Genomic DNA, 18,867 nt, shown 5'->3' on the forward strand with positions numbered 1-18,867 from the left:
GGTCTTTCATTTAGGGGCTCGTCCGGGATCTCACAACCACCCACAACTTCAAAGACCTTCTTGGAGGTAAGGGGGTCCCCAATTGTGTCTGAGTGTGCGGCCGCTGTCTGTGTCTCTGTTCTGGTTCTGGTTAGTATCTGAAAAGTGCTTTGGTTTCGCAGTCGCTTTCTGGAGCTGTAAAGCTCAGAAGCTGTGGTCAACAGACGTGTTGGGAGGACCACAAGCTGCACCCTGAGGGATGCTTCAGGGCAACAGGAGAGCCAGGGACGCCTGGTGGTCTCCTATTGGGTAGAAGAGGTTCTGTGTTCCTCTTGGAAGAGAAACTTCAAAGACCACTTCATCTGAAACTGCTTTTGGCTGGTGCCTGTGGACTAGGCACAGCAGTTGTTGTCTGGATATTGTGGTTTCTTTGTGTTGTCTGTTGTTTGTTTGTTTAGTGTTTTTTTGTGATGATAGGACAGACAGTAATGACTCCCGTAAGCCTGATGTTAGATTATTGGACAAGTTAGGGACAGAGCACATAATATGTCAGTTGAAGTTAAGAAGGGAAAGTGGCAGACTTTGTGCACCTCTGAGTGGCCAACTTTCAGTGTGGGCTGGCCCCCTGAGGGCTCTTTTGACCTGACTATGATTCTTTGTTAAAGCTATTGTTTTTCAGGAAAAACTGGGAGCACACCTAGACCAGATACCTTACATCTAGGTCTGGCAAAACCCGGTTCAAAATCCTCAGTACCCTCTGCTCCTCCTAAGATCTATCCTGAGGTGGGGGAGCCTCCTGAATGGCCAGCTCCTCCCCCGTATTTATGCCCCATTTCCTCCCCAGCAGCCTTATGACCTCTGCTCCACAGGAAGAAGAAGCGGGGAGTGGGTTTTCGGCTACAGGTACCCGAAGCTGCAGGGCTAATAGCCCCACAGAGCCTGACTCAACAGTAGCCTCGCCTTTGTGCACTTATGCTGTCCAACCTCCTGAATCCTCTGCCCCTCTGGAGGTCCGGCCCAGGGGATGCAAAGTTGGCTAGCACTCACCCCTGACTCCTCTACTGGCCAGATTCTTGTTTTTCCCTTGCGGGCTTATAGACCTCCCCCTGGTCCAGGCAATGGGATGCAGCCCCTTCAGTATTGGCCTTTCTCCTCCTCTGATCTTTATAACTGGAAACTTAATCACGGAACTATTTACTTTATTCGTCAAAGAGTTTTACTTGGTCCTCTTGGTGCTTAACTTAGAAGTTAAAAATAATTTGCTTGAGAAAAATGGTTTTCTGCCAGGGAGTTTTATCTTTCTCTCTTGAGCCTCCTTCCCAAGGAGAGATTCTCCTCCCTTTGCTCGACTTGTCCAGTCTAGCTGCTGTTAACAGTTGTGTATGAAGGACTCCAGGTTAGCGAGTGACCCTGTCTGAAGCAGGCATTATCAGAACCTAAAAGCTTTATCTTAGATCCTGAAGAAAAATTCTCCTGTTGCTTAAACATTCACAGCTTCTAAGGAAGGGACAGCGCAGAGTAGGGAAGTGTGGGGCTGAGGGTGGCAGGTTCATGGGCAAGCAAGCTGCAGGCTGTGCATGGGCAGGGGCCTGAGCCAGCTGGAAAAGAGTTTCAAGGTAAAGGGTCGGTTGGCCAGTGCTGATGCTTTGACAACAAAAAGAGTGCATTAAGAGAACTTTGAGAGAGCCTGCCTCCCTCCCCTTACCCCTGGCCCTATTCTAAGAGAAGTGTCTGTCTACATGGACAGTGTCTTTGATCCTATCCCTTCAGCAGCCAGTTCCTTCCCCTGTGATCCAAATTCCCCAGGTTGGGGTGCAGGGAAGCCCCTAAAATGGTTTCAAAAAGAATCTACAACAAACTGTGAAGAAGTTTGTTTTGCCCATCAAAATTTAGAATTCAGGCTTTGGCTGTGGCCAAGGTCAGGATTAATCTTTTCTTTTCCATGGGCCTTTAACCCAGTGTGACGGTTTGGTAAAGGGTCCTGAGGTCCTGAAAGTCCTAGGTGAAGCGGTTACAATTCTTATGTCAGCCACTTGGCATCTAACACCCAGGTCCTAACCATCTCTCCATCCTTTTGTTATTAGTTCTTACTAGAGAAGAAGGGGAGACTGAGAGAGGTGAGAAGCCATGGCAGGTGATGTTAAGATTCTGCTCTGTGTATTTATAGGTTGTTGTTAATGTTCTCAAGGGATGGATGGTACCGGGCTTTGTATGTTTGAGTGGGCAATTATATCTTACCAATTGGATCTAAGATTATTGTGTTGTGTGTTCTTTTTTTTTTTAATGATTCAATGAACATTTGTTCCTTTTATTCACAAAACATAAGATTTACCCCTTTGTTGAGTCCCTTTTCTTTATGATTTTACACAAAGAACCTTGAGATATATCAAGTATAAAACATGTCAAAAAAATCTTTACAATTTACAAACAGGTACTTTATACAGAGTTCTCTATAAAATCCATCAATGTAAAAAGGACATTGGACTGAATGTAAGGCGAGTCCAGTTGTCATTAGAGTTATTTGTGTTTTGTTGGAGACTTTTCTCTCCTCCGGTCCTGACTTCTCTTTGATTCTCTAGAATTTTCAGCATATCTGCTAGGTTTTTCCCAGCGTCTCTCAGCACCGTTCTGATACCTGTCGTCATCATCTCCTTTATGACCAGCATGCTTCCTACTCCTCTCTCTTGACTTGGAGCGATCTTTTCTTCTAACATTATCACTGTCCTGATTTCGGGTTCTTTGCTTCTCATTTTCAGAAAAAGAATCTCTTCTCTCTCGCTGCTTCTTCTTTGGCTCGCCATGCCTGTCTCCTGGCTCTCTGTGCGAGCCTTGTTCTCGGCCATTGCCAACTCTGCTGTAACTATTCTCATGACTTGTGTCCTCCATGTGCTTTGCTGGGGGATCTCGCCAGTCTGCATCTCGTGAGTTCTGAGCTCTGTATCTTTAAGACCTTGCTCTCTCAGTCCTCCCTTCCTGATGCCTTTGGTCCTCTCTGCCTCCTTCTCGCTGCCTGTCACGTGCCTGGTGGCTCCTAGCTAACTTATCTACTTCTTCACCTCTGGCCTTTCCTTGTCTTTTCTTTCTTGTACCTTTAGCTGAGGCAGAGCTCTGACTGCTGGAGTAGGAGGAGGAGTTGCTCGCTTCACTGGAGGACTCTTAGCTGCTCTCGCTGCTGTCAGAATCTGAGTCAGAGGAATCAGACCCCGAGGAAGACTCTGAAGATGAAGATGTCAGGACCGGTTTCTTCTGCTCAGCGTCTGGTTTCTGGGCTACAATGACCTTGGGCGTATTTTTCAGATGTTCTCGAAGTTCATCCGTCAATCCTCCGAGATCTATGGAAGTGAAGAAGTTGATGGCAAACCGGGTGTTGCGTGGGTTGTCTCGGGGTAACAGTCCTTCAAAGAACAGTTGAAGAGTTTCATCCTTTAACCTCGCATTCAGTTTAGGAAGACCCATGTATTCACACAGCTCCTGGAAGAAGATCTTGACAAAAATCCTACTGGATGATGTCGTCGTCTCTTCACTCAGCTTTATACACTCGAGAACACTCCACGGAAGTGAGTCTGTGTATAAAAGGTGAGCGAACATCTTAGCAACATTTCTCAGTTTGTTTGTCTCTAGGCGGTGGATGGTATCGTACTGTTCCTTGAATATACTTTCAAATGATTCCATGTACTCTTTTTTCAGCATACAAAACCGCCCAGCTAACAGGCCAAAAAATTTTTCATAGGTTCTTTGTTGGGCACAGCAATCAAGTATCATGTTGCAGAGTTCTTTTGTTTGGCTCTCAGCAAACTCCATTTTCAGCAACTTGTGTGCACATTCTTCAAAATCTAAACTTGACTGAATAGCAAGATATATTGTACGGCGAAACGAGACTAGGTTGATTTCTGTTTTATCATGGATAGTTACTTTTTGTCCTCCTTCCTCCTCTTCTCCTTCCTCCTCGTCTTCCTCCTCCTCCTCATCTTCACTACTTCCTGCTTCCTGGTCTGTGTTTGAGTCACTGTCTCCTTCATCAAGGATTTGTTTTTTAATAACCTTGTACTTCTCATCATTCTCCATAAAATTAGGATCCATCTTAAAAACATTAAGAACATCTTCTGGATTGTAGTCTTCCTCCAAGGGGAGCATGTGTGTAAACAGATCATCCTCTTCCACTAAGTCAAGTCCTTCCAGAATAACAGGGTGGTCCTTGAATCCATCCTTCCGTACAGCAAACATCACTTCAATCATGTACTGGACTCTTTTGTCAATCTTGGACTCATGCAGAATGTTTCGCAGGCGTTCAAAGATTGCATTGATTCCCCTTGGTGACACCTGGGTTAATTTGAGACCACACTCCTTGAGGAAGCCGATAGCTACTTCAACACTGTCATCTGTTGGTCTCTCTAGCAGCAAAGTGAGCATCTCCAGGCACAGAACCTCATGTGCCACATTTTGGTTAATTAGATGTGCCACAAATTTTGAAGCAGTCAGGCAAAGTTGCTTATCGTTCCTTCGGTATCCTTTCCGAAAATTAATAATTAGTCTCTTGAGGATCAGTTCTCCAATCTGTGGGAACTTTGAGTTGATTATCGCCACCAAAGCTGCATAAAGGTGAGTGAAGATGGGAGAAGCGCTCTGTGCTTGCAGAACAGATCTGGACAGCAGTCCTCTCCCTCTGACGATGTTCTCTTGAAGGAGCTCTTGGATAATGATGCTTATATTCGAGATGTTGACCTTGTTGATGAGACCATTGATGGATTTCTTCAGAGCCTCCCAGCTCATCCTCTGGTATGCTAAGCTGTTTTTATCCGTAATCTGCTCCTGCATCATCCTGAGCTTTGCAGGAGGAATATACGCTCCCCCGGTGCGGGTGAGCAGCGGGTCCTGCTCATCCTTCTTCTTCTTCTTCGATGTCGGTTCTTCCTGAGTAGAACTCTGGCTCACTCCTCGGTCTGGGCTCCTCCTTTCCTGAGACGGGGATTTCCGGGACCGTTTCCGATGGTCTGCGTCTCTTTCTCTCTCTCTGCGTTTCTCTTGGTCCCTGCTTCGTAATTCCATGCTGTCATCGTAAGAGTATCCTCTTCTGCATCGCTCATAGTCTGACCGGCTGTAATCAGAATAGTCTCTATCCCGGGGGGACCGGTCTTGTTCTGTATATCTGTCTTCTGGGGAGGAGCTCCTCCTGTGGTATGAATTGTGGCTCTCCCTTCTGTCGTGACCAGAGGATTTCATGTGTGCCACACTACTTTTCATTTTCTGCTGTCGGCTGACCCGATAAACCAGATTCTTCAGGTTTTTTCAAGTGACACGTACTCAATGGTCTGAGTTCCTTGTCAGTTTTCTGTCTCCACACGTCACCGAAAGCTCCACCGCGCCGCCATCACACCGGAAGTGATGTTGTGTGTTCTTTCATGTGAGGGTTTGAGTGTAGGAAAGTGTGTGGCTGGGCCGTATTTGCGCCGAGATATCTAGCAGATATCTTGGGGCACCACAGTGAGGACCTAGCGGGGTAAAAACAAATACTCTTTTCTATGTTATATATTTTTACAGCAACAGACTCTAGCTCTAAATTTCTTAATTTTGGATGCACATGGCCGCTCTGCTGCGGATCGCCATGCTGCTACTACACCTATGACTAATACAGAAGTAAAGTGAAAAGATGTCTTAACTGGTGAATTGTGTGGCCCAGATCCCATGCTTTCGAGATCTAGGGGAGCTGTTGTGTTTTTCCACAGAATCAAGACAATCCAATCTGGGTACCTGAGCGTTTGACTCGCAAACTGCCTCCTGCTCCTCCTGACGATAGAACTATGCACTCTATTATTGCTGGGAATGGTAATCCAGGTTGATTCACTCACGCTGTGGGCTATTGCCAGATCCTGGCCAGTACCTATGCCAGTTCATAGCAATTCTACTGTTTTGCCAACTTTTTTCTCCACCTCCTGTTTGCGTGATGTTCCCTGTATAGTGCAAAATGGAGAATTGCCCCAACGGTATACTGCCACTAATCTTTCCTTGTTGCGTACATTATGTTTTACTCTTAAAAATTCCTCCCAGCCTTCTATATGGCTGCGAAGGACCACATTGGCTAATTGGTTAGATCCTATGAGCAGTAGTGCTATGGGCACTGGGGCCATCCTGGCTGCTTTGAGACAAGTTACCCAAGGAGCCTCTTCAGGCAGCAGAGACACATCAGTCGATAATTCCGCTGATCTGAACATCACAACTTTAATTATGATGCATAATTGTAGTTTTCCATCATGGCCGGGGCAAGGCAATCACACACTAGATAACTCTACCTATCATAGAGTCTTACCCACTTGGCCTCTGGCTTTCTATTAGCTAATCAATGGATAGATTTAATCCAAGAATAAATTGAAGCATTATATCATATGACACAGCTGTCCTGTGTTTCCTCCCTTAGAGGTTTATGCATTACTCCTTTGCAAGCTAATTTTTCTCAGTATTCTCAACAGGGCAAAGAAATCTCGAATTACCTGAAAGGAAACTGGTCCATGAAAGCAGAGCAACTATCGAGACAAATGCTGATGCAAATTGCTGTCCTTAACAACACTAGATTGGAACCCATCATGTTTGGAGATTTCACCTCATGGGTTACTAATGCTTTTTCCTTTTTTAAGGAATGGGCTGGCATGTTTGCCTGGGGGGCCATTGTCCTCTTGGGATGTGGAGTATGTCTATGGCTCTTCTGCCGATTACAACGAGAACATGCTAGACACAAAGCGATTGTTTACCAGGCTATGGTCGCCATTGAAAATGGTGCGTCACCCAACATATGGCTGCCCTCTTTAAAAAATTAAGAGTTCGCCCTAGACCATTTTTGTCATGATCATGTGAAGTCATTGTATCCAGAGACGGGCAACTTTCCTCGGGCTTGGACCAACCTAAGACACGGGGCCTGGTGGAAATAGGGTAACCCAATGACGGGCAAGGCCAAGTCTCCTAGGGGAACGACCTGAGACAGGAGCAATGGCAATATTGATGTGACACCCTGATCTAGACAAGTCATAGACAGAGGTGGCTACACCCCGTTTAAACATACAGGCTGGTCAAATGCTCCTCTGCCCAGTTTCTCCCCCAATAAACACACACGTATAGCCCAGAACTGTGTGTTACAGCATAAGTTCATTTCTCGCCATTGGGGTGCAGTCCTAACTGCAAGAGTGGCTCTCCATGGCCGAGCTGGGCACTCTGCGAGGCATGTCTGATCTCTCTCAGACCACTACTTCTATCTAATGTTTTTTTTTATAAAACAAAGAAGGGGGAGTTGTAGGGAGTGGCACATATAGATAAAAAGATGGCGCTGACATCCGGTGGTTGTTTGTGGTAAACAACCGTACAGTGCATGTGTTGGCATACCTCCGGCATCTACAAGGCCAGGGTGATATTCCTGCTAATAAGGTATTTCATGCTCCACCAATCCCTAGAGGACAAATATACAGCCATAGTCTGTTTTGTATATAAGGCGAGTGCCTTTGTTGCTCAGGGTCCCCCGTATCGACAATGTGGTGTTCCTGAAATAAAGGCTGTTGAGAAGAATCTGACAGTGTTGCATCTTCCTTGCTGGCCGAGGTGGGCGTGACACTTAACAAGACAAATAATACAATGTCCTACGTTTTGGGTGATTGGGGCTAAATTGATTCTTTAAATGAATCAATCCTGCTCCTCAAATTGGGAATCTGAGTGTCCAAATGCTAAAGATCCTCAACCCTAAAAGGTTTTTGATTGATCAACAAAGAGCCAACAGGCAATGACTAGGCAGGTAGACTGAGGCAGGCTTGTATGTGTCTGCTCTTCTTCTCTGCCATGGTGATCTCCCCCCTTCTTCTGTCCTAGTGCCTAGCCCCTGCATATCTCAAAGTTCTGCAATTATGGAGATGCCTGCACAAATTAAAAGTGAAAATGCTCTCACATATTGTCTTAGTGAGGTTTTTCTAGAGTCACAGAACTTATTGGTAGTCTCTACATACTAAGAGAATTGGTTAATGACTTACAGTCTGTAGTCTAACTCCCCAACAATGATCAGCAGCAGCAGCTGTGAATCTAGGATCTAGCACTGGCTTCCCCCCAGGAGGCAGGCAGGCAACAAAGGACAGACTCTTTCCTTCCGAAAATGTCCTTATGTAAGTCTCCAGCAGAAGGTATGTCCCAGATTAAAGGTGTGTACCACCACACCTGGCTCTGGGGCTTGCTTTGTCCCAGGTGACCTTGAACTCAGATCTCTTTGCCTTAAGCTCCTGGGATTCATAGTCACTTTGCCTCAAGATCTTCATACCAAAATCCAGGCCAGAAACCTATATCTCCCAGCCTCAAGATCAGGATCTAAGGTGTTGGTGGTCTGATGGCTTAGCTGGTGAGACAGCAGCGGTGATTTAATCTCCGTGATGCACACAGAGGTGGCAGCAGGTGTAAAGGCACTGCTCAACATCAGGACCCTCAGTAGCAATCTCGGGTCATGTGCGCCCAAGAGGCTTGCCCTGCAATGCTAGGGCAATGTGACTTTGTCCTGGGAGTGCACAGTTCCATCCATCTTTACAAAGGCTCCCTGCCACAAGCCCAGGGTAGACCAGGATGGTCCCAACTGCAGACAACAGACATGTGGTGAGGAAGGCCTATCCTCTGCTCCAGAGTTCGGTGGCAGTGGGGCAGGGGTGCCAGGCCACATGGGCTCGGGAATATCAAAATCCTCATGAGGTGCATCTGAGTCGTGGCACCAATGTGAGAGTTCCTGGTTCAATCCTGTGATTCGGAACTAATGTTAGCTTTTCAAATCTTGGCCCATGTCTGGACAGAACACACCCAACCACTATGATTTTCTTGAGACAATGAACCAAGTACCCTGTATAAGAAAATCATGTACAGGACTCCTGGGAGTTGTATCAATGCAGGTTTAGGGTAGAATCATGACGGTGACCAAAGAGCTCTTACAGATGGATCTGTACACACTGCTGGGTGTCGAAGAGAAGGTGGCAAACACAGAGGTGAAGAAGGCCTATAGACAAAAAGCACTCTCCTGCCACCCAGACAAAAATCCAGATAACCCCAGAGCAGCTGAACTCTTCCACCTGCTGTCCCACGCCTTGGAGGTTCTGACTGATGCTGCAGCCAGGGCTGCTTATGACAAGGAAAGGAGAGCCAGGAAGCGGGCCACAGAAAGGACCCAGAGACTCGAGGAGAACAGGAAGAAACTGAAGCTCGACCAGGAGGCCAGGGAGTGGCAGGCCCAGGCCCAGGGTACTGAGGAAGAGGAGGAGAGCAGGAGCACCACCACACTAGAACAGGAGATTGCTCGATTTCGAGAAGAGGGTTCCCGTCAGTTGGAAGAGCAACAAAGGCTGATCCAGGAGCAGACCCGCCAGGACCGAGAACAGAGGCTAAGAGGAAGAACAGAAAATCGAGAAGGCAAAGGAACCCCCAAACTAAAGCTTAAGTGGACATGCAAGAAGGAGGCTGAGTCCCAAGGGGGCTTACTCCTGAGATGTCCTCCTGAGGATTTTACACAAGTATAAGGAGGTTCTTAATTGGTACTTTACAGAAAGAAGGCAGGCAAGGCATAGTGGGGTATGCAACTGTCAGAGCTGCGGAGCTGGCCGTCAGAAGTGAAGTCAGAACCAGCCCTTGTGATTAACAAGTGGAATAACTGTTACTAAAGACCAGCTGCTTGGTAATGGGCTAGGGTGGCTGTTGGTGATGTCTGCAGGTTTTCCGTACTCAGAGAAAATGTTTATAAGGTTCTGTTGGTAGCCTTGTTTTTCCTTCTCTGTAGATACATAAGCATAGCCACATCCCCTTAATATTTTTGCAGGTTTCCATACTAAAGTCGTTTCATTTTCACTAACATTAAGAACACTGAGGGTCAGAACCTGCAGACATCACCAACAGCCACCCTAGCGAGAAGCTTGGTGCCACCTTGAATCAGTTTCTGCAAATGGCCAGATGATCCTCAGAGTTTGGTGATGTCCTCACCACTGGTCTGACCAGCAGTGGCCCAGTGCTTTTTCACTGTAGGCATATCAAGAACCGTGAGCAGCTTTACTAGGGAAAAGCTTGATTGCTATTTCCTCAATGAAGGCTATACTGCCAAGGATATTCTACACCAAGAAGAAGAAAGAAGAAGGAGGTGGAGGAGGAGAAGGAGCAGGAAGAAGAAGAAGAAGAAGAAGAAGAAGAAGAAGAAGAAGAAGAAGAAGAAGAAGAAGAAGAAGAAGAAGAGGAGGAGGAGGAGGAGGAGGAGGAGGAGGAGGAGGAGGGGGAGGAGGTGGAGGGGGAGGGGTAGGGGGAGGAGGAAGAGGAAGAGGAAGAGGAAGAAGAAGAGGAGGAAGAAGAAGAAGAAGAAGAAGAAGAAGAAGAAGAAGAAGAAGAAGAAGAAGAAGAAGAAGAAGAAGAAGAAGGGGGTTGGGGATTTGGCTCAGTGGTAGAGCGCTTGCCTAGGAAGCGCAAGGCCCTGGTTTCGGTCCCCAGCTCCGGAAAAAAAAAAAAAAAAGAAGAAGAAGAAGAAGAAGAAGAAGAAGAAGAAGAAGAAGAAGAAGAAGAAGAAGAAGAAGAAGAAGAAGTTGTTTCTTCCCCTGACAATAAAGATGCTTTCTGTATTGCAGATCTCAAAGACATTCTAAAGCCCAGCAGCGTGTAGAGATCCATCTGTAAGAACTCTTTGGAGAATTCTAGCCTAAACTTGAATTGATACTACAACTCCCAGGAGTTCCATACTTGGTTTACTTATACAGGGTGCCTGGTTCATTGGCTCAAGGAAATGATGAAATGGACAAATTACTAATAGCAAACAGGTTTAGAATCCTCTAATTTTCTTGACAGACATGTTTATGGGAAAGGTTTAAAGAACAAAACTTCCATCCCTTAACAAGACAAATAATATAATGTCCTAAGTTTTGGGGGATTGATGCTAATGCTTTAAATGAATCCTGCCTCCAAAAATGGGAATCAGAGTGTCAAAATGCTAAAGATCTTCATCCCCAGATGGTTTTTGATTGATCAACAAAGAGCCAACAACCAATGACTAGGCAAGTAGACTGAGGCAGGCCTGTATGTGTCTGCTCTTCTTCCCTGCCATGGTGATCTCGCCCCCTTCCTCTATCCCAGTTCCTAGCCCCTGCAGATCTCAATGTTCTGCAGTTACGGAGATGCCTGCACAAATTAAAAGTGAAGATGCTCTCACATATTGACTTAATGAGGTTTCTCTAGAGTCACAGAACTTATTGGTAGTCTCTACACAGCAAGAGAATTGTTTGATGACTTACAGTCTGTAGTCCAACTCACCAACAACGATCAGCAGCAGCAGCTGTGAATGGAAGTCCAAGGATCTAGCAATGGCTTCCTCCCAGGAGGCAGGCAGGCAACAAGAGACAGACTCTTTGCTCCTTCCAGTGTCCTTATGTAGGTCTCCAGCAGGAGGTGTGTCCCAGATTAAAGGTGTGTACGGATTAAAGGTCCATCCCAGATTAAAGGTGTGTACCACCTCCCATGGCTCTGGGACTTGCTTTGTCCCAGTTGACCTTTGATTCAGAGATCTCTTTGCCTTAAGTTCCTGGGATTCATAGCCACTTTGCCTGCAGATCTCCATACCAAGATCCAGGCCAGAAACTTGTATCTCCCAGCCTCAAGATCAGGATCAAAGGTGAGCCTTCCAGTTCTGGATTTTAGTTCATTCCAGATATAATCTAGTTAACAACCAGGAATAGCCACTACAAGATCTTATCCAATAAGGTGCAACAATTCCTAGCATATAAGAATATAAAACCTGTTACAATATACCATATAATCCCATGGGACAAGTTATTCTAGAAAGAGTCAATTGTACTATCAAAAGAGATGCCGATTAAATAAAAAAGAAAGTAAAAACGGACAAACAAACAAACACTTAAAAAAAAAAAACAACCCAAGGACAGAATAAATAATGCATTGTTAACTCTCAGGGGTTTTTTCCAAGATTCTTTATTTTCAAAATTATCTCTGTTGTGGTTTGCCCTGGAGTTATCTTTATTTTGATGCTAATTCCACTTCTTCAAGGACAGTCAAGAACTCAGGATTCAGGTGACTTCACCAGAACCTTATCTCCATTGAATTTGTAAAATACAGGTGAGAGTCAGGGACAGGATAGAAGGAGGCCTGTCATTGGGTGAGATGGAAGGAGAGGCGGGAGAAAAGTTTGAAGGAAGAGGTGGAGACTGGGATGGAAAGGAGAGAGAAGAGCAAGGAGAGAGAGGGAGAGAAGCCATGGCAGGTGACTTCAAGATTCTGCTCTGTGTGTTTACAGGTTGTTATTAATGTTCTTATGGGATGGATGGTACTGGGCTTTGTATGTTTCAATGGACAATGATAACATACCAATTGGGTCAAAGGTTATTGTGTTGTGTGGTCTTTCAGGTGTAGATTTAAGTGTAATAGAATGTGGGGCGGCTGGTCTGGGCCACCACAGAGTTGGGATGTGTTTCTCCCAGGATATCTAGCAGATTTCTTGGGGCACCACGGTGCCGGATCTAGCAGGATAAAAGACAACCTTATACTTTTTTTAAATTTTTTATATTTTTACAACAACAGGTCACAACATAAGCTTTTGGTGCATTCTGCCAATGTACAAGCTACAAATGCTTGCTCAGCAGCTGCGGGGCACTCAATCGTATCATGTCTGAAAAGTAAATAAAAGTCCATATAAAACACTGTGTTCCTATGGAAACTTTAAACATTTAAGTGTGACCCCATTTCCTAGCTTTCCATACTGCATTGGTGCCAACTCTACTCTTACAAAGATGTTGGGCCCTACCTTGGTGTTTCCCTCCCCCCTCGCTGAGCCTTTTAGCCTGCCATAGCAAGAAATTGTTTACACCCTTGGGAGCTGCTCTGGGAGCTGCTGTTAGCCCCTGATTTGGGGCTGGGATTCTCCATGGCACCCTTCCTCCCCACTGAGCCTTCCTGCTTGTTGTTGTTAAGAAGTTGTTTATGCCCCTTATTGGGCCGGAACTTTCACCACATAGACTTTTCCTGTTTTCCTGGTTGGGGGTTTTCACCTGCCTTGTTGTTTTCCAAGGCTTTTGCCTTGGGTATATAAGGAGATCTCAGTAAAGCCTTGGAGGCACTCGCTGAAAACGGATGACCTGTGTACTTGATTTCTTTCAATCCTGCAGACCTACGCCCGATATTCACACACTGTCGGTGCAGGCGCCAACACAAAGAGATTCCAAACCAGCAGTAAATCGGTTAAATGATCCCCCAAATGCCTGAATTCAAACTAAACAGGCAGGAAAGAGCTACAAGGATGGCATCTACACATTGAGAGTAGCAGAGGCACAGGCTGTAGGGTGAGGGTCCTTCCTGCTCTCCTGGAGGCAAGAAATGGGAAAAGAGCCAACATCCTGCTCATCCACCTCTGGAGGGAAGCCATGGCTCTGTATCTCCTGCATGAGTAACCACATTGGCGGTGAGAATAAAGAATAGATGTTTGTCCTCTGGAGTCCATTGAAAGTAGAAGCAGGAGCAATGGTGGATGCACCCATGTTCTCAAAATTTTGTAGTGCTTAAAATTACATGTTGTATCTTCTGATACAGGAGAGCCACCACCAATATCAAGCAGATACATGCTGACAACAACTTTTGTGCCCATGGCAACGACACAACTGGCATCTGTCAGTGCCTGCAAGAAGGTCTCACGGGAAGTACATCCACTGCCTGCATGGAAGCTGAGGCCAAGGATGTCACTCTTTATCTCCTTTGCCTTTTCCATGAGAAGCCTGCTGGTTTTGAGTGAGATACCAAATTTAACATTGAGGGGACAAAATGCTTTGGAAGTGTCAATGTCCAACTGCAAAACCAACTTTGCCTTTGTCTGTGCTCTGGTGACTTGCATCAATTCAATTTCACTGTCACAAGTCCTAATGTGGACTCCATTACTGGTGGCATACTTGATTTGAGACACTTGTTTACAAGGATTTGCATAGGTAATGCTCTGGAGCCACCCCAATCCTGTACACCAATTGTATTTCAGTCTTGCTTGCACAGTCAAATCCTGTAGAATTTCCAGCTAGAGTTCAGCTGTCATTCTACCTGTCTGTGAGGGAGTAACAGGGTAAGAGCTTTTAGTCATGTCAGATGCTGCTTTAGAATGTCTTTGAGGTCTGCAATATAGAAAGCATCTTTATTGTCAGGGGAAGAAACTTCTTCTTCCTCTTCTTCTTCTTCTTCTTCTTCTTCTTCTTCTTCTTCTTCTTCTTCTTCTTCTTCTTCCTCCTCCTCCTCCTCCTCCCCCTCTTGCTCCTCCTCTTCCTCCTCCTCCTCTTCTTCTTCTACATCGTCTCCTTCTTCTTCATCATCTTCCTCGTTGTCTTCTTCTTCCTCTTCTTCTACTTCTTCTTCTTCTTCTTCTTTCTTCTTCTTCTTCTTCTTCTTCTTCTTCTTCTTCTTCTTCTTCTTCTTCTTCATCTACTTCTTCTTCTTCCTCTACTTCTTCTTATTCGTCTTCTTCTAACTCTTCTTCTTCTACTAACTCTTCTAATTCTTCTAACTCTAATTCTTGTTCTTTTCCTCCTGCTCCTGCTTCTGCTCCTGCTCCTCCTCCTCCTCCTCCTCCTCCTCCTCCTCCTCCTCCTCCTCTTCCTCCTCCTCCTCCTCCTCCTCTCAATTGGTGTAGAATGTCCTTGGCAGTAAAGCCTTCACTGAGGATAAACAATCGAGCTTTTCCTTAGTAAACCTGCTCATGGTCCTTGATATGCCTACAGAAAAAACACTGGGCCTCAGCTGGTCAGACCAGTGGTGAGGACAACACCAAACCCTGAGGATCATCTGGCCATTTGCAGAAGCTGATTCAAGGTGGCACCAAGCTTCTGGCTAGGGTGGCTCTTGGTGATGTCTGCAGGTTCTGACCCTCAGCGGTGTTAATGTTGGCGAAAATGAAACAACGTTAGTTTGGAAACCTGCAATAATATTAAGTGTATGTGGCTATGCTTATGTATCTACAGAGAAGGAAAAACATGGCTACCAACAGAACCTTATAAACATTTTCTCTGAGTAGGGAAAACCTGTTTTCACCTGAGACAGGGTCTTCACAAAGTAAAAAGCCCAGGTGATTCACAGACTGTCTCAGTTACTGATTTCTCCTAACTGTGCATACAAATAAACCTCAAAAGGGCTAGGACAGAAACCAGAAGAACAGATTGGGCAACAAATGCTACAGCTACCTTTTCTCAAACTAACCCTTGCCCCCTTTGGGACCCATGCAGGAATTGTTCACCCCAATTCAACAGGCAGCAATTTTATGAAGTTTGTTGCCCTAGTCCCTCAAGGTGGGGTGGACAGGTTGGGTCATTAGATGTGGTATAATTGTTATCTAGGCTGGAAGGCTGTTACTGATTATGATCAGAGATTGACAGACATCTAAAGTCTTTTTTTGGAATTACCGTATGCTAGAAATTTCAGGAATTTTTGTTCAGTAATTTTCTACTGAGAGGAATGTAACATTTGTGTTTAATCACTGAATATTGATTTAAATTTCTTTCAATATACAATAATTCTAACATAAACTCAAATTTATATTGTTTTGAATATTGCATATAGAAATGTTTTGTTAATTGTTTGACTAAAGCCTACCTATGACATTTATTGAAAATGTGATGTTTTTACAATAATTTTCATTTTTTAGATTGCTAATGATTGGAAAAGGACAATTCTTCAAGGGAAAGGGGGATATGAAATGGAAACCTCTAGTTATTTGGGAAGTTAATTTCGCCAAATGATTTCTGTGGCACACCTGTGAGGGATGTCTTGCTAAAGCAAACATGTCAAAGTTGTCCTGATGCAGACACTGGTGAAAGAATGTTTGGCTGTAGAAGACAGTGAGAGGACACTTGATGAAGGAGTATAAATCTGACCCCTCAGACTGGGAGATGAGCCCTGAGCATTGGTTTGCTCCACCTCTCCAATCCTCAGTAAAGATACTGCATGTATTTCTCCACATTACATAGCGTGGTTGAGCTCAACCTGTGATAAAGCTGCCATGGAGAGAAGCTCTCCCAAGAACTGCTCGTGAGGTTCCCGCAGCAGTTTGTCACCTCTGTGGCCTGACCTCAGGTCAGTGGCCAGCCTGGTGGTTTCTTCAGGATAGGTACAGCTGCCTGGTGTCTGCTTGCTGGCAGGACTGGACTGTGGCTGCTGGTTCGATCCTGTTTTCTGCCTGCCTAGAGGACTGGACTGTGGCTGCTGAGTTGTATTTGGTGTTTGCTCTGGGATTGAACAGCTGCCCAAGGAGATGGAGCTCAATCCAGAGAAAGACTGCTGAGCAGGTCCACTTCCCCACATCCTAATAACTTTTCTCTGCCACTGCATCTGCTCTGTGGTGGGCTAGAGGAGAGCTTAAGAGGAGCTTTCAAAACATTTATGCCTACAGGTGGCACCCAAAGAACAAGGTTCAGGCTTGGTGAATGAGACTGGGAATGTACCCCATGATGAAAAGGGGAAAGAAACAGACTGGAAGGGAAGGAGCTGCCCTGCCCTGCTCCCCATGCTTTCACTACCAGGTGCCCAATGCCTCAGGGAGACAAGGAGCTGGGAAGAGCAGGAGGCAGCACAGGCACAAAGGGAGATGTGTGATATCTGAGTCATGGCACCAATGTGAGGGTTCCTGGTTCAATCCAGGATCTCGAATCAATGTTGGAATCTCGAACCGTGCCCAGACAGCACACCCAGCCACAATGGTTCCACATGGAGAACTTTAATCAGAGAAGACAAGAGCAGAAAGGCCACTGGACATGGGCCAGAGAAGGGATGACTTGGAAGGAGGAAAGAGCAGTGAAGAACAAAGAGTAAGAAGTAAGAGAGGGCAAGCAGCCCCTTATATAGTGTCAGGCACATCTGGCTGTTGCCAAGCAACTGTGGGACAGAGCATACCTGACTGTTCTGAGGTACCTGTGGTGGTAGAGCTTGGACAGAATACCAACAATAATCATGGAAAGGCTCTGGGAAAGATAGGGTCTACAGCCTTGGGCGGGTCGTCAAAGATATTTGGCAGGAGATGGTGGAACAAGCCTCAAGTTTAGAGCAAGAGGAGACAGGGATAATAAACTGGTAACTCCCACCTGGAAGGCCTGCCTCATCTTTGCATAACAATTGGGCCCAATTGGCAAGTTATAAAGTCTTTTGTTTTAAGCTTTATTACATGTGAGTACACTGTCGCAGTCTTCAGACACACCAGAAGAGGTCATCAAATCCCTTTACAGAGAGTTGTGAGCCACTATGTGCGAGCAGAAAATTGAAGTCAGACTTCTGGAAGAGCAGTCAGTGCTCTTAACACTTGAGCTATGTCTCCACTCCTGTGTCTTTTATCCATAGATTCAAAGGTCTCAGAGGCAAGCTGGTGGCGAGAACCTCAGAAGTGACGACTATAGGAAGAGGCCAGGTTAGGGTTGGCAGCAGCCAATCCCAGAGCTAAGCATGGTAGAAGAATAGAAAAGGCAGGAGGGGCTGGTAGCATTGGCTGCAGTCCTGGGCTGAGGTGGTAGTGATTGTAAAACTACAGGCAGCACTGTCAGTTAGAGGCCCCTCAGCAAACAATTCGAGTCATTTTCCTTTTCGGAATTCAGGAGGTACGAAGCAGGCAAGAAAATGAGGTATTTCTGATCTTATACATGGCTGCAGAAAAAGTGTAGCTTTGGATCTGGCCACAGATCCCTCTTTCATTATCCCCAAAAGTCAAATGTTGTAAGTTAACCACTGGTGTGGATGGTCCCTTACCTTCAGGGACAGTGGGAATAATCTTGGGAAGATGTGGATTCACTTCTGAAAAATTTGTGGTGTATCCAGGTACAGTAGATGTAGATCAAACGAAATAAATAAAAACTTCTAAAGGTTAGAAAGGAGATAAAATTGCTCAGTTATTTACCTATATCAGGAGAAAGGCCACTCCTGAGGAATGAACAGGGGCTTTGTTAAACAAAGATTGTCCAAATACGGGTGTGGGCATAGAAGGGTTGGTACATACAGGAGCTGATGTTAGTTTACTTTCCCAAAAGTCTTGGGATCCAGATTGGCCACTTCAGGTTTTGATGCAATTTATAGGAATTGGTAAATTATCACGAATAGGATGGTGTCCATTGGATTCCCTATGTGGGACCAGAAGAGCAAAAAGGGAAATTGAGACCTTGTATGGGTGACGTATACATAAACTTATGGGGAAGGGATATTTTACAATAATTGGGTATCAATATAATAACCCTGCAATTCCAGGGACAGCAAATGATGAAATTGGGGTGATATGGTTATTGCTCCTGGCAAAGGATTGATACAGGCGACAGAGCACAAGTTCAAAAACCAGCAGCCTTGCTCCTAAAATGGTTATCAAACCAACCTTTGTGCCAAAAGCAGTGGTCCATAAGAAAAGACAAATTGCAGCTTCATGAACAGTTGTAGTCTCAACATGTAAGAGTCTATGAGCCTGTGGAATTTTTCTGTGTTAGGTGTAAAAGGAAATCAGGTAAATGGAGGATAAGGGGTTTAAGAGCAGTTCAAGTTAAGATAGTTAATGGAAGGGGTCGTTTATAGCTTGGACTACTTTACACTTTTGTTACCAATCATGGCCTATAATAACAAATGGCTTGAAAGATTGCTCTTCTCGATACACTTGCAAGGAAAAGGGAAAGTTTGGCTTTCTCCACACCTACTTTGAATAAGTCATCCACTAAAGAGATACAACTGGAAAGGACTTCCAAAGGAAAGGTCAAAGAGCCCAACTTTTCATATTTTTGTGTAACAACCATTTGCAATTATTCGTAAGCTATTCCCTCGATCTCTCAGTTACCATTATATGGATGACATTCTGTTGGCTGATTCTGATAAAGATGGGTTTGAGAATATTGTAACACAATAAATTCTGCCATGCTG

General features: G+C 45.2%; 2 pseudogenes; one reads left to right on the plus strand and one right to left on the minus strand.

Annotated features, from left to right (window-relative positions):
* Positions 1 to 2,290: 2,290 nt before the first annotated feature.
* On the minus strand, positions 2,291 to 5,360 carry LOC134479419 (pre-mRNA-splicing factor CWC22 homolog; annotated as a pseudogene).
* Positions 5,361 to 8,891: 3,531 nt separating this feature from the next.
* On the plus strand, positions 8,892 to 9,616 carry LOC148005357 (dnaJ homolog subfamily C member 17 pseudogene; annotated as a pseudogene).

The sequence above is a fragment of the Rattus norvegicus genome, chromosome 6 (genome assembly GCF_021556685.1).
Source record: "Rattus norvegicus strain SHRSP/BbbUtx chromosome 6, alternate assembly SHRSP_T2T, whole genome shotgun sequence".
Taxonomy (NCBI): domain Eukaryota; kingdom Metazoa; phylum Chordata; class Mammalia; order Rodentia; family Muridae; genus Rattus; species Rattus norvegicus.